Source organism: Thamnophis elegans, chromosome 14, assembly GCF_009769535.1.
Source record: "Thamnophis elegans isolate rThaEle1 chromosome 14, rThaEle1.pri, whole genome shotgun sequence".
NCBI classification, from domain to species: domain Eukaryota; kingdom Metazoa; phylum Chordata; class Lepidosauria; order Squamata; family Colubridae; genus Thamnophis; species Thamnophis elegans.
The window spans coordinates 46,569,641-46,580,648 of record NC_045554.1 but is presented as its reverse complement, the minus strand read 5'-3'; positions in this window follow the sequence as shown (position 1 = coordinate 46,580,648).

Here is an 11,008-nt window from a genome sequence, read left to right as displayed (position 1 = left end):
TCGCCATGATGTAGAAAAGATGTGGAGACTCTAGAAAGAGTGCAGAGAAGAGCAACAAAGATGATCAGGGGACTGGAGGCTAAAACATATGAAGAACGGTTGCAGGAACCCAATATGTGTAGTCTAATGAAAAGAAGGACCAGGGGAGACATGATAGCAGTCTTCCAATATCTCAGGGGCTGCCACAAAGAAGAGGGAGTCAAGCTATTCTCCAAAGCACCTGAGGGTAGAACAAGAAGCAAAGGGTGGAAATTAATCAAGGAGAGAAGCAACTTAGAACTAAGAAGAAATTTCCTGACAGGGAGGACAATTAATCAGTGGAACAGCTTGCCTCCAGAGATTGTAGATGCTCCAACACTGGAGGCTTTTAAGAAGGGATTAAACAAGCACTGCCCCCTAGAGCTGGGAATGACTAGCACATATGCGTAAAGAGAACCTTTAACTTTTTATACTGTAAATAAATCTCAGCTACAAAACGTCCCCACCATCAACTCCAGCTCTCTACTAAGAGAAATGAATTGTGGATAGAAATATATTTGATCCAAAGACACCATAGGTTATTTTGGTTATTTAAGACAAGGGGATAACTATTCATCGGAGCTTCTAATGTAGAAAGGTTTGGTGAAGGGAAGCCTGGAGCAACGCCAAGCTTTTTTTTATTATTTTGCGTGAGATATAATTTAATTGTGCAATCTCTGCCTATTGATTTAAAGGAATAAGCAGAGCACAAAGGACTCCTTGGATAGATAAGGCTGTGTATTTCTTTTATCCTTGGACTATGGCCTGGCATTTCCTGTACTGCTAGCATCAGCTCCATTAGATGTTAATTAGGGTTCATTACTCCTGCAGATAACATCCATTGTGGTAGAACACCACTAACAAGAGCCGAGGTGGCGCAGTGGTTAGGGTGCAGTACTGCAGGCCACTTCAGCTGACTGCTAGCTGCAGTTCGGCGGTTCAAATCTCACCGGCTCAAGGTTGACTCAGCCTTCCATCCTTCCGAGGTGGGTAAAATGAGGAGCCAGACTGTGGGGGCGATATGCTGACTCTGTAAATCGGTTAGAGAGGGCTGAAAGCGCCATGAAGCGTTATATAAGTCTAACTGCTATTGCTATTACTAACTAGGGAATGTGGGTCTTTTTAGTTGCAGAGATCACACCCTGTTTTGAAAGATAGAATAACAGAGTTGGAAGGGTCCTTAGAGGTCTTCTAGTCCAACCCCCCTGCTTAGGCAGGAAACCCTACACCACATCAGACAAATCTCTTCTTAAAAACTTTCAGCGTTGGAGCATTTACAACTTCTGCAGGCAAGTTGTTCCACTGATTCATTGAGATTCCCGTTGGTGTGTTACTCAGGAAGTGTGCCTCACAAAACCTTCACACTTTGCCTACCCTTGCAAAACACAGTGTGACTTCTGCAAGAAATTATAAGGGTGCTTAACTTTCCTCGCAATGTTCCTGCTTCGGATCATATAAAAACTGTATTTCCGGTACTCTGAGTACCAGCAGAAATATTCTTGATCAGTGAAATTGGCAATTCTCGAGTTCCTTTTGTTTTTCAGCCAGCATAACAGGAAAAATCCAATGTTCTTATTTGTTAAGCATACAAAATATTTGAAACTAGTCGGTCTTGGGCAGTCCTATAGTTCTCCATTTCTAGAGATCTGGAGAAAACTAAATCTTTAATCAAACATGTGATATAGAATTATGAGGTGGGAACTCAGAGTCTTCAAATGTATGTAGTGAACCCAAATAGGACTTTCCCAGTGTTGTTTTGATGTGTGTTTCCCCTCCCCTCCTACAAAGTTCTGATTTTTTTTTTTTTTAGGTTCAAAAGTTTTATTTCTTTTAAAACAAACATTTCATCATTCCTCAATCAGTAAGACATCGGAGTACAATTTTTTGTGTGTCAAAATAGTTCTAGTTTACCACCAAATTCTTGTCTAGCCTAATGTATACCACTCCCTCCCTCCACCCTCCCCCCCAACCCCCCTCCTCCTTCCCCCCCCCCCGACTTCCCAGAACCCGTACACGGTATGGATTTTTAACAAACACAGTCTAAAATCTATTGAGAAAAAGGAAATAAAGAAATTAATGACATCTCTACATTGATCTTAGCTTCTTCTTGCCGAGCTAACTTTAAACAATTTAAATCATTTCTGATCTTAAGCATAGGCTAACTGGAATTTCTTGGTCCCGTATTTATTTTGTATATAGTCAATCCATTTTTTCCAGTCTCGTTTATATCTCTCATTTGAGTGATCTTTAAGATATGCCGATATTTTAGCCATCTCGGCTAAGTTTGTAACTTTCAATGTCCATTCTTGGATTGTAGGCAGGTATTCCTTCTTCCAGTATTGTGCCACCAACAGTCTTGCTGCCGTTATTAGGTGCAGAATCAAAGTTCTGATTTGTGGTGGGAAAAAACCCAGTTTAAAATATCTTAAGAACAAGAGTTGTAGGTGGATAATGTTATCATATAATTTAGCCACTAGATGGCACTAATCCAATTTTATGCATCTGCTACTCTGTTCATTGCACTTATTATGTGTCATTCCATCTTAGAGGTCATGGATACATGATCTCAAGACCTAGGAAGCTAGATTCAGGTGAAATATTAAGAGAAATGCTGCAATAATATGAGCAATTTAACCGTAGAATCAATTATCAAGGTAGGCGGTGAATGCTTCTGCACTGAAGGTGTACAGCTGAAAGATAAACATCTGTTAAAGATACTGAAATTTAGATACCTGTGAGGAGCAGGTGAGAAAATTGGTGATGTCTTTGTATTCTTTGGCTACCCACCAAGATGCACTTATCTGCCATCACGACAATTTTGCATTGTTTAACAGCTAACTGAGAAGAGAAAATTGGCAGTTTCCAAAATCCACTTAAAAGGGTAGGAGAAAATGAATGGCCTATATACACAGAGGCCAATAAAAAATGCTTTGGGAGAAAATATATAATTAGAAATGGCACGCCAGGATGTAATTAGTGGTGTGAAATCAAATCATTAGAGTCTAATTTTATAACTACAGCAACAACAGAAATTACCCACAGCAGATGGCTACGTAATCTGTGGACTTTTGCACCAACTAATTTCTGAATTTCCATTCCCACCTGAGAGGTCATTTGCTGGTGATTCTTTTCTTTCTTCCATAATTTCTTTCTATTACTAGCTAGAAACTCTAAAGGTTTGCAATAAACTCCATGAATTTATGCAAAGGTAGAAAATGTCCCTTGGTTCTCATTCGCCACAACATGGAATTCATTTGATCTGCACTTCGTTCCTTCTGATTTTAACTGTAGAAAAAATAGTACAGTATGTTTTAACTGTACATTGCCTGAAGTCACTCCATGAGTGACATAGGCGCTCTCTAAATCTATATACTACTCGCTCATTATGAAATCTCCAGAACTGCAAAGCCTACAAACTTGAAATTCGGCGTGTATGTTCCTCTTGGCTTCTAGGTGCTCACTAAGAAAGGATTTCTCAAAATGACCATCAGATCATTAGTATTTCTTACACAATAGTTAATACGCTCTGGTGCTAAGCTGTTCTACTCCCCCTCCCCACGTGAAAAGAACTCTGTTCCAACTGCCAGTTGCCTCACATTCCATTACCTCAGTTCAAACTGGCAGACATTCCTTCACTCAGGAGCGGTCTGAAGATCCTTACAGTACTAAACGTCGGAACCGGTACCTCACCAAAATGTCTACGCCTTCCACCTATGGAACTGCGTCCGAACTCAAGGCAGCAGGAGCGATATTCCCTTATGAGTTTCAATCACTGACCACCACTGAGCCAACGGATTGAACCGGAGTGAACCGGATTTCTCCTGCATTGCCCGATCACATAGTTTCATCACGAAGCACAAGTATCCAGCTAGTTTGATATATAAATAATGCAGTGGGGAGGGAATGGAGATTTTACGGTATCCTTCCCCTGCCACGCCCACCAAGCCATGACACGCCCATCAAACCACGCCCACATAACTGGTCGTAAAACCGGCAGCAACACACCTGTTGTACCTATTTATTTGCTCAGTGTCGATTGTTGTATAACTATAATTTGTAGGTGCTTCTGATGCAAATAAAAAACAATGCAAATTCCCCCCAAAAAACTATAGTTTGGGGGGGGTGGTGAAACCCAGAGAACAAAACCAATTTCTGAGTTGTATACACATTGTGTGTCCTTTGCCGTCCATTTGCAGGAGATGGATGCGTGTATTGTAAACGTGGAAAAAAAAATGTCTCCTCTCGTTTCACCAATGCCACTGTGTCTAAACGAGATGCCTTTTGCAATTATTTCCAAAACTGCAGCTCATGGTTTCCTTCGAAAATAATCATAATCATAATATCACTCTGAAGCAACTTGGAATGTCGGTTGACACCCAATTCATTCCAGTTTGGAAGGATTGGTGTGATCTGTCCTTGGCAAGAAGGAGCCTCATCAGTCCATCCATCATACCCATCAGAAGACAACAGAGAGAAGCCAAAAGAAGTGGGGGGGGGGGAAGCATGAGTTTCCGAAGGAATGTACCTGGCACGGATTAGCAGGGCTAGATTGATATCTGTTTCTGTTTTCCCACAAACAAATGGATCGAATCCAAGGAAGGAAGGGAATTCAGAAAGGGGACCTGGGAGACAGAAGAAGAGGAACATTACTCCTCCTCCTCCTCCTCCTCCTCAACAACAACAACAACATCATCATCATTATTATTATTATTATTAGCCACAATCTGTTTAGAATCAGAATCAATAGAAGCTTCTGTTTCAGATAAATGGTTGAGGCTTCTTATGAAAGACTTCTTTTGGAACTGGCTTCCTACAATTCAGTCTTTCTGACAGCAAAGCCATCTCATAGGCTTCAGAATTGGGTTGAATATTGAATGAATATTCCAGACATTGCTTGCCTTCTTTTCGACGAATTCGCTTGCCTCTTGGAACTCAAAGACGGAGTCCAATCTGATTGACGATGTAGGAAGTCAACTAGGCGCACCTTCCTTTCATTGTGTGGAAGGTCCTTAATTGGAAAATATCACTGTGTGATCCAGCTGAAACAGAAGTGAGTTATCTTGAAAGAGTAAGAAATGACAACAAACAGCTATATTATATATTATTGTTCTATTTGGACCATAAGAAAAGAGTGGCAAAGAATGGAGGCCTTTGAACAATGGTGCTGGAGAAGACGCCTGCGAGTCCCTTGGACTGCAAGATGATCCAACAAGTCAGTCCTAGAGGAGATCAACTCTGATTGCTCTTTAGAAGGCCAGATCCTGAAGAGGAAACTCAAAGACTTTGGCCACCTAATGAGAAGGAAGGATTCCCTGGAGAAGAGCCTCATGCTGGGAACGATGGAGGGCAAAAGAAGAAGAAGGGGATGGCAGAGAAGGAGGTGGCTGGATGGAGTCACTGAAGCCGTAGTTGTGAGCTTCAACGGACTCTGGAGGATGGTAGAGGACAGGAAGGCCTGGAGGAACATTGTCCATGGGGTTGCAATGGATTGGACATGACTTCACAACTAACAACAACAACAACTGCTAGAACAGAGAGAACCCAATGGCTTAAAAAGTCTGAAGCAGAGGTCTCTAAATTTAGCAACTAAAATAAATTGCCTTTATTTTACGGTTATGTTTTATGGTTTTCACCATGCTCCTATAGAAGCAGAAAGGCAGGGCATGAATTTCACCAGAAGTTTTAAAATGTACATATTAAAATGTCCTGTTTTGAACAGTAAAATTGTCTCTCCTGTGGTCTTGGCTTCCTACACTTCAGTATTTTAATCCCTTGGGCAGATATCAGCAAAAAAAAAAACCTGCCAAGAGTTTTCACTTTATTTTATTTTAGATCAGGAAACACGAGTCGCCAAGGAGCTTTCATTGGGATGGAAGGATGACCCACACCGAAAATAACCCCTGACTCCTGCCCGTTCACTGCGTTAGAATCAGATTAAAAACATTCCCAGAAGAGAAGACGTTCTAAAGAAATCTATGAGCAATCTGAAAATGAAATAGAAGAAGAGATAAGTTATTTGTTTCGTAGGGTGTGAATTCTTCGGGGAATCGAAGGGTTGAAGAGGGGGGGGGGGGGAAAAAGAGGTTGGTACAGAATCCAATTCCAGCAGAGCTAAAACAATTGGACAGGATTCCGTTTCACAAAACAAATTAATCCGATTCAATCTCCACTTTTGAGATTTGATCAGACCCCCCCAAAAAAAATATTAGGGATGGAGTCCTGTTGAAACCGCTGATTGAGCCAGTCTAAAGCAGATGGAACAGTGGAGAATATAAGCCTTTCTTCCCGTCATACATTATGATCTAAAATAACAGGCAAGACATCTTATGCAATTCAGAGGAACAACAATTTTTAAGAGCCAGGAAAAAAAGAAGAAGGATTTATCTCATCAATGGAAACCATCTGTATTTCAGGAATATCAGTTTGAGTCCACGGTTTCTTAGATGGATGGAATTCCCCTCCCCTACTGTTGTAAACAAGCTTAAACAGGGTTTAATCTTTGGCTTGTAGGATACCCACTGCTCAAAGGCCTATAAATAAACAGAGGTGCTAGGATTTGCTTGGGGTGTAATCCGAAGAAACATTATTTCTTTGAGGGAGGGGGGGGGGTAAACAATCCTTGTTACAAGAGTACAAATAAATTATATTCCAGCACTTTGTTTAAATAATAGCCAGGATCTAAGCCTGTTCTTAAAATAGGTTAGCAACATTCATCATGGGCTCAGTTAATAGGGACGTGGTGGCTCAGTGGCTAAGATGCTGAGCTTGTCTATCAGAAAGGCCGGCAGTTCGGCGGTTCGAATCCCGAGCACCGCATAACGGAGTGAACTCCCGTTACTTGTCCCGGCTTCTGCCAACCTAGCAGTTTGAAAGCATGTTAAAAATGCAAGTAGAAAAATAAGAGACCAGCTTTGGTGGGAAGGGAACAGCGTTCCATGCACCTTCAGTGTTTAGTCGTGCCGGCCGCATGACCACAGAGACGTCTTTGGACAGCACTGGCTCTTCGGCTTTGAAACAGAGATGTGCACTGCCCCCTAGAGTCGGGAAGGACTAGCACAAATGTGCGAGGGGAACCTTTAAGTTAATAGGGAATGATCCGTTGTATTTCTATCCTTCTCTTCAACCACCAAAGCTTCAGAGAGCGGCCACTAGTCCAGAATGCAGCCGCGCCAGCGATATTGGGTGTACCTAGGTACACCCATGTTACACCAATCCTCCGCGAGCTGCACTGGCTACCCATTGGTCTCCGGACGCAATTCAAGGTGTTGGTTATTACCTTTAAAGCCCTACATGGTGTAGGACCAGCATACCTGCGAGACCGCCTACTGCCACACTCCTCCCAGTGGCCGGGTGGGCCTCCTTCAGATGCCGTCAGCCAGACAATGTCGGCTGGCGGCTCCCCGGAGGAGAGCCTTCTCTGTGGCTGCCCCGACCCTTTGGAACGAACTACCCCCAGAAATCCGGACCTCACCCACTCTCACGGCCTTCAGAAAAGCTATCAAGACCTGGCTTTTCCGGCAGGCCTGGGGCTGTTGACCTCATTGTTGATGTCCAGCCCCGACTGAAATGATTGTATCTGTGTTGTTTTTTAACTTGTCTATTTTATTTTATTTTATTTCCCCTCTCTGTAAGCCGCCCGGAGTCCTTCGGGATTGGGCGGCCTATAAATAAAATTAAACTTACAAGCTTACAAACTTGCTTTGGTTGCATGGTGAATTTTAAAAGATGAAGACTAGGCACTGATTATTTCATTAAATATGAATTTTGTACGCATTTGGGGGAGAATTTGTACGAATCTTCTACCTCTCTAGGACATTTGCTGAAATGGCTGTTTTCGACCAGCAGGCATCGTGCCAAGAATGGCAGCCAAGGCAAAAACGGATCTTCTATGTGGATAATATGATACCGTAGTCCTCGAACTTACAACAGTTCATTTAGTGACTATTCAAAGTTACAGCAGCACCAAAAAAAGTGACCGATGACTGCTTTTCACACCGATGACTGTTGCATCGTCCCCATAGTCAGGTGATCCAAACTCAACTGACTCATATTTATGACAGTTGCTCAGTCAGCTTGGCAACTGACTCATATTTATGACGGTTTTTCTCTTTCTTTTTCTTTTCTTTTTTTTTCTTGTTAGACTTATATACCACTTCATAGGGCTTTCAGCCCTCTCTAAGCGGTTTACAGAGTCAGCATATCGCCCCCAACAATCCGGGTCCTCATTTCACCCACCTCGGAAGGATGGAAGGCTGAGTCAACCTTGAGCCGGTGAGATTAGAACCGCTGAACTGCAGCTTAGAAGTCAGCTGAAATGACTGCAGTACTGCACTCTAACCACTGCGCCACCTCGGCTCTTCACCTCGGTTGCAGGGTCCTGGGGTCACACGATCCCTTTTAGTGACCTTCTGACAAGTCAAGGGAGGGAGTAAGATTCACTTAACCCCCATGTCACTAGCTTAATAACTGGAGCGATTCTCTTAAAACCTGCAGCAAGAATAGTCATAAAATGAATCAAAGTTCACTTAGCAAGTGTCTCACTTAGCAACATCAATTTTGGGCTCAATTGTGACTGTATGTCGAGGACTACCTGAATCTTTAAAAAAAAAAAAAGGTCTCCAACTTTGACAACTTTTAAGATCTCTGGACTTCAACTCCCAGAATTCCCCAGCAGCTATGCTGGCAGAGCAATTTCTGGAAGCCCACTTAAAGTTGCCATCCCTAGTTTAGAATTTGAGAAAGTATATCCAGATACCCTGGAATGGAGGCACAACATGATGCTTTGTTGGTTCAGCAAATGTTCAGAAGAGAATGTTCACTTCAAAGACAAACCCCCCCTCCCCGCCGATGTATTTAATTCGTGGAATCACTGGGGCGCTTCCCACTTTTCAAATAATTAAGAAATCTTTTGCATTTAATGATTAGCTAGCCACGATGGGTGTGGATTCCATTTTTTTGTTTGTTTTGGGACCCAGTATCATAAAACATGGCTCGCTGGGCCTTGGTGCAGTATACGTGCTATTAATTGCTTTTGCCGTTAAACACTGACTTCATGCAGTTTATGGATCTTGCTTTCGATCTGCAGGTGAATCTGTGCCAATTTAAGTGCGTGGGAGAGAAAGAGAGAGAATGGAGAGGGGAGAGAGAGGAGAAAAGGGAGGGGAGAGAGATAAAAGCAAGAAAAGAGAGAGAGGAGGGAGAGAGAGAGAGAGGAGAGGGAGGGGAGAGATAGAGGAAAAAGATAGAGAAGAGGGAGGGAAGAGAGAGAGGAGAGATACAGAGAGAGAGGAGAGAGCAACAGAGGAGAGAGGGAGAAGAGAGGGGTGGAAGACAGAGAGAGAAGAGGGAGAGAAGAGAGGAGAGAGAGAAAGAAGAGAGAAGAAAAAGAGAGTGAGAGGAGAGATAGAGGGGAAAAGTTCAAGAGAAGAGGGAAGGAAGAGAGACAGAAGAGAGAGAGAAGAGAGAGAGAGGAAAGAGGCAGAGAGAGAAGAGGGAGGGAAGAGAGAGGAGAGATACAGAGAGAGAGGAGAGAGTAACAGAGAGAGGGAGAAGAGAGGGGTGGAAGACAGAGAGAGAAGAGGGAGAGAAGGGAGCCAGAGAGGAGAGAGAGAAAGAAGAGAGAAGAGAGTGAGAGAAGAGATAGATAGAGGAAAAAAGATCAAGAGAAGAGGGAGGGAAGAGAGACAGAGAGAGAGGAGAGAGAGAAAGAGAAGAGAGGGAGGCGAGAGAGGAGAGAGAGAAAGAGAGGAAAGAGACAGAGAGAAAGGAGGGAGAGAAGAGAGGAGAGAGAGGGGGCGTCATCAGCTATGGGTATAGTGGGAGAACTCTTGCCACATAATTATAAGCTTCAGAAATGTGTATTCCAGACAACGGTTTAAATGCGGGGTTGCAAAATCAGCCGGTGGAAAAAGCAGAGCTTGAGGAACTGCTGAACTCAGCTCCCTCCATCAGCAAAGGATCAGCCAATGGATTACTTATCATAGGAACTGTGGATAAGAACAGAGCCCAAAGTCGACACGTCTTGATCTCGTGAGGGACCTGAAGACGTAGATTCCCTTCCACGCAGGGGTGGGACTGGATTCCCTCGCCCACCGTGGGATTCACAGAACCAGAGACCCCAGAGTCTTCCCACTCTAAGAAGGCGGGCTTACCCTTATTTATTTAGTGTGATCGGAACATGACCGAAGAGAAGTAAATGCATACACACAACCCCCCCTCTCAGGTAAAACATCTGTCCAGGTACGACATCACAGCAGGGTGTCCAATTCCGCTATCCGACGATCCCTTTCGGGGTGGCTTCGTGACAATCTTCTAAGGCAGTGATCACCCACAGGTGATCTGTGGACCACTGGTGGTCCTGGAGAAAATTTTGGCGTTCCGCATAAAAATTAATTGCATTTTTTATATTGCACTAAATCAGGGGTCCTCAAACTACGGCCCCTGGGACGGATACATGAAAGGAATGTTTGTATCAGGTCCTGTGGCTGTGGGGACAAGATCATGAACTTTTAACTGGGTGGGATTCTGATGTCATTTCCAGAATTGGATTTTAACACAGATGTGCTAAGATGTCTGCTTTATTAAATTGGAGCTTTAAGGATCGTTTTGCCTTGGACTCTGATTTAATTCTACATGATACTTGGAATGCTAACAGTTTGTGGTGCTGCAGAGAGTCTCCCCCTTCGGGGTCTTTTTCTGCCAGTTGGAGGGGGGCAGAAATTTTGACGTACGACCTCGACGTTCGTACGTCGAGGGTTATCGTTACACCAGATCAAATTCAGTTTTGGTGTTGACCTCACCTGTCCAGTGAAATATGTCTGCCTGGTTCCTATTCAAATTTCACTGCAACCTCCACCCCCCAACAAAGCTGCAGTAGGTGCCGGGGAAGACACACAACTCGATTAGGAAGGGGAAAATGTCAACGAGAGCCCTCCCAATCTAAAAATACACATCTGTGGACAAGAACATTCGGTTCCTGCCTGGTCATATT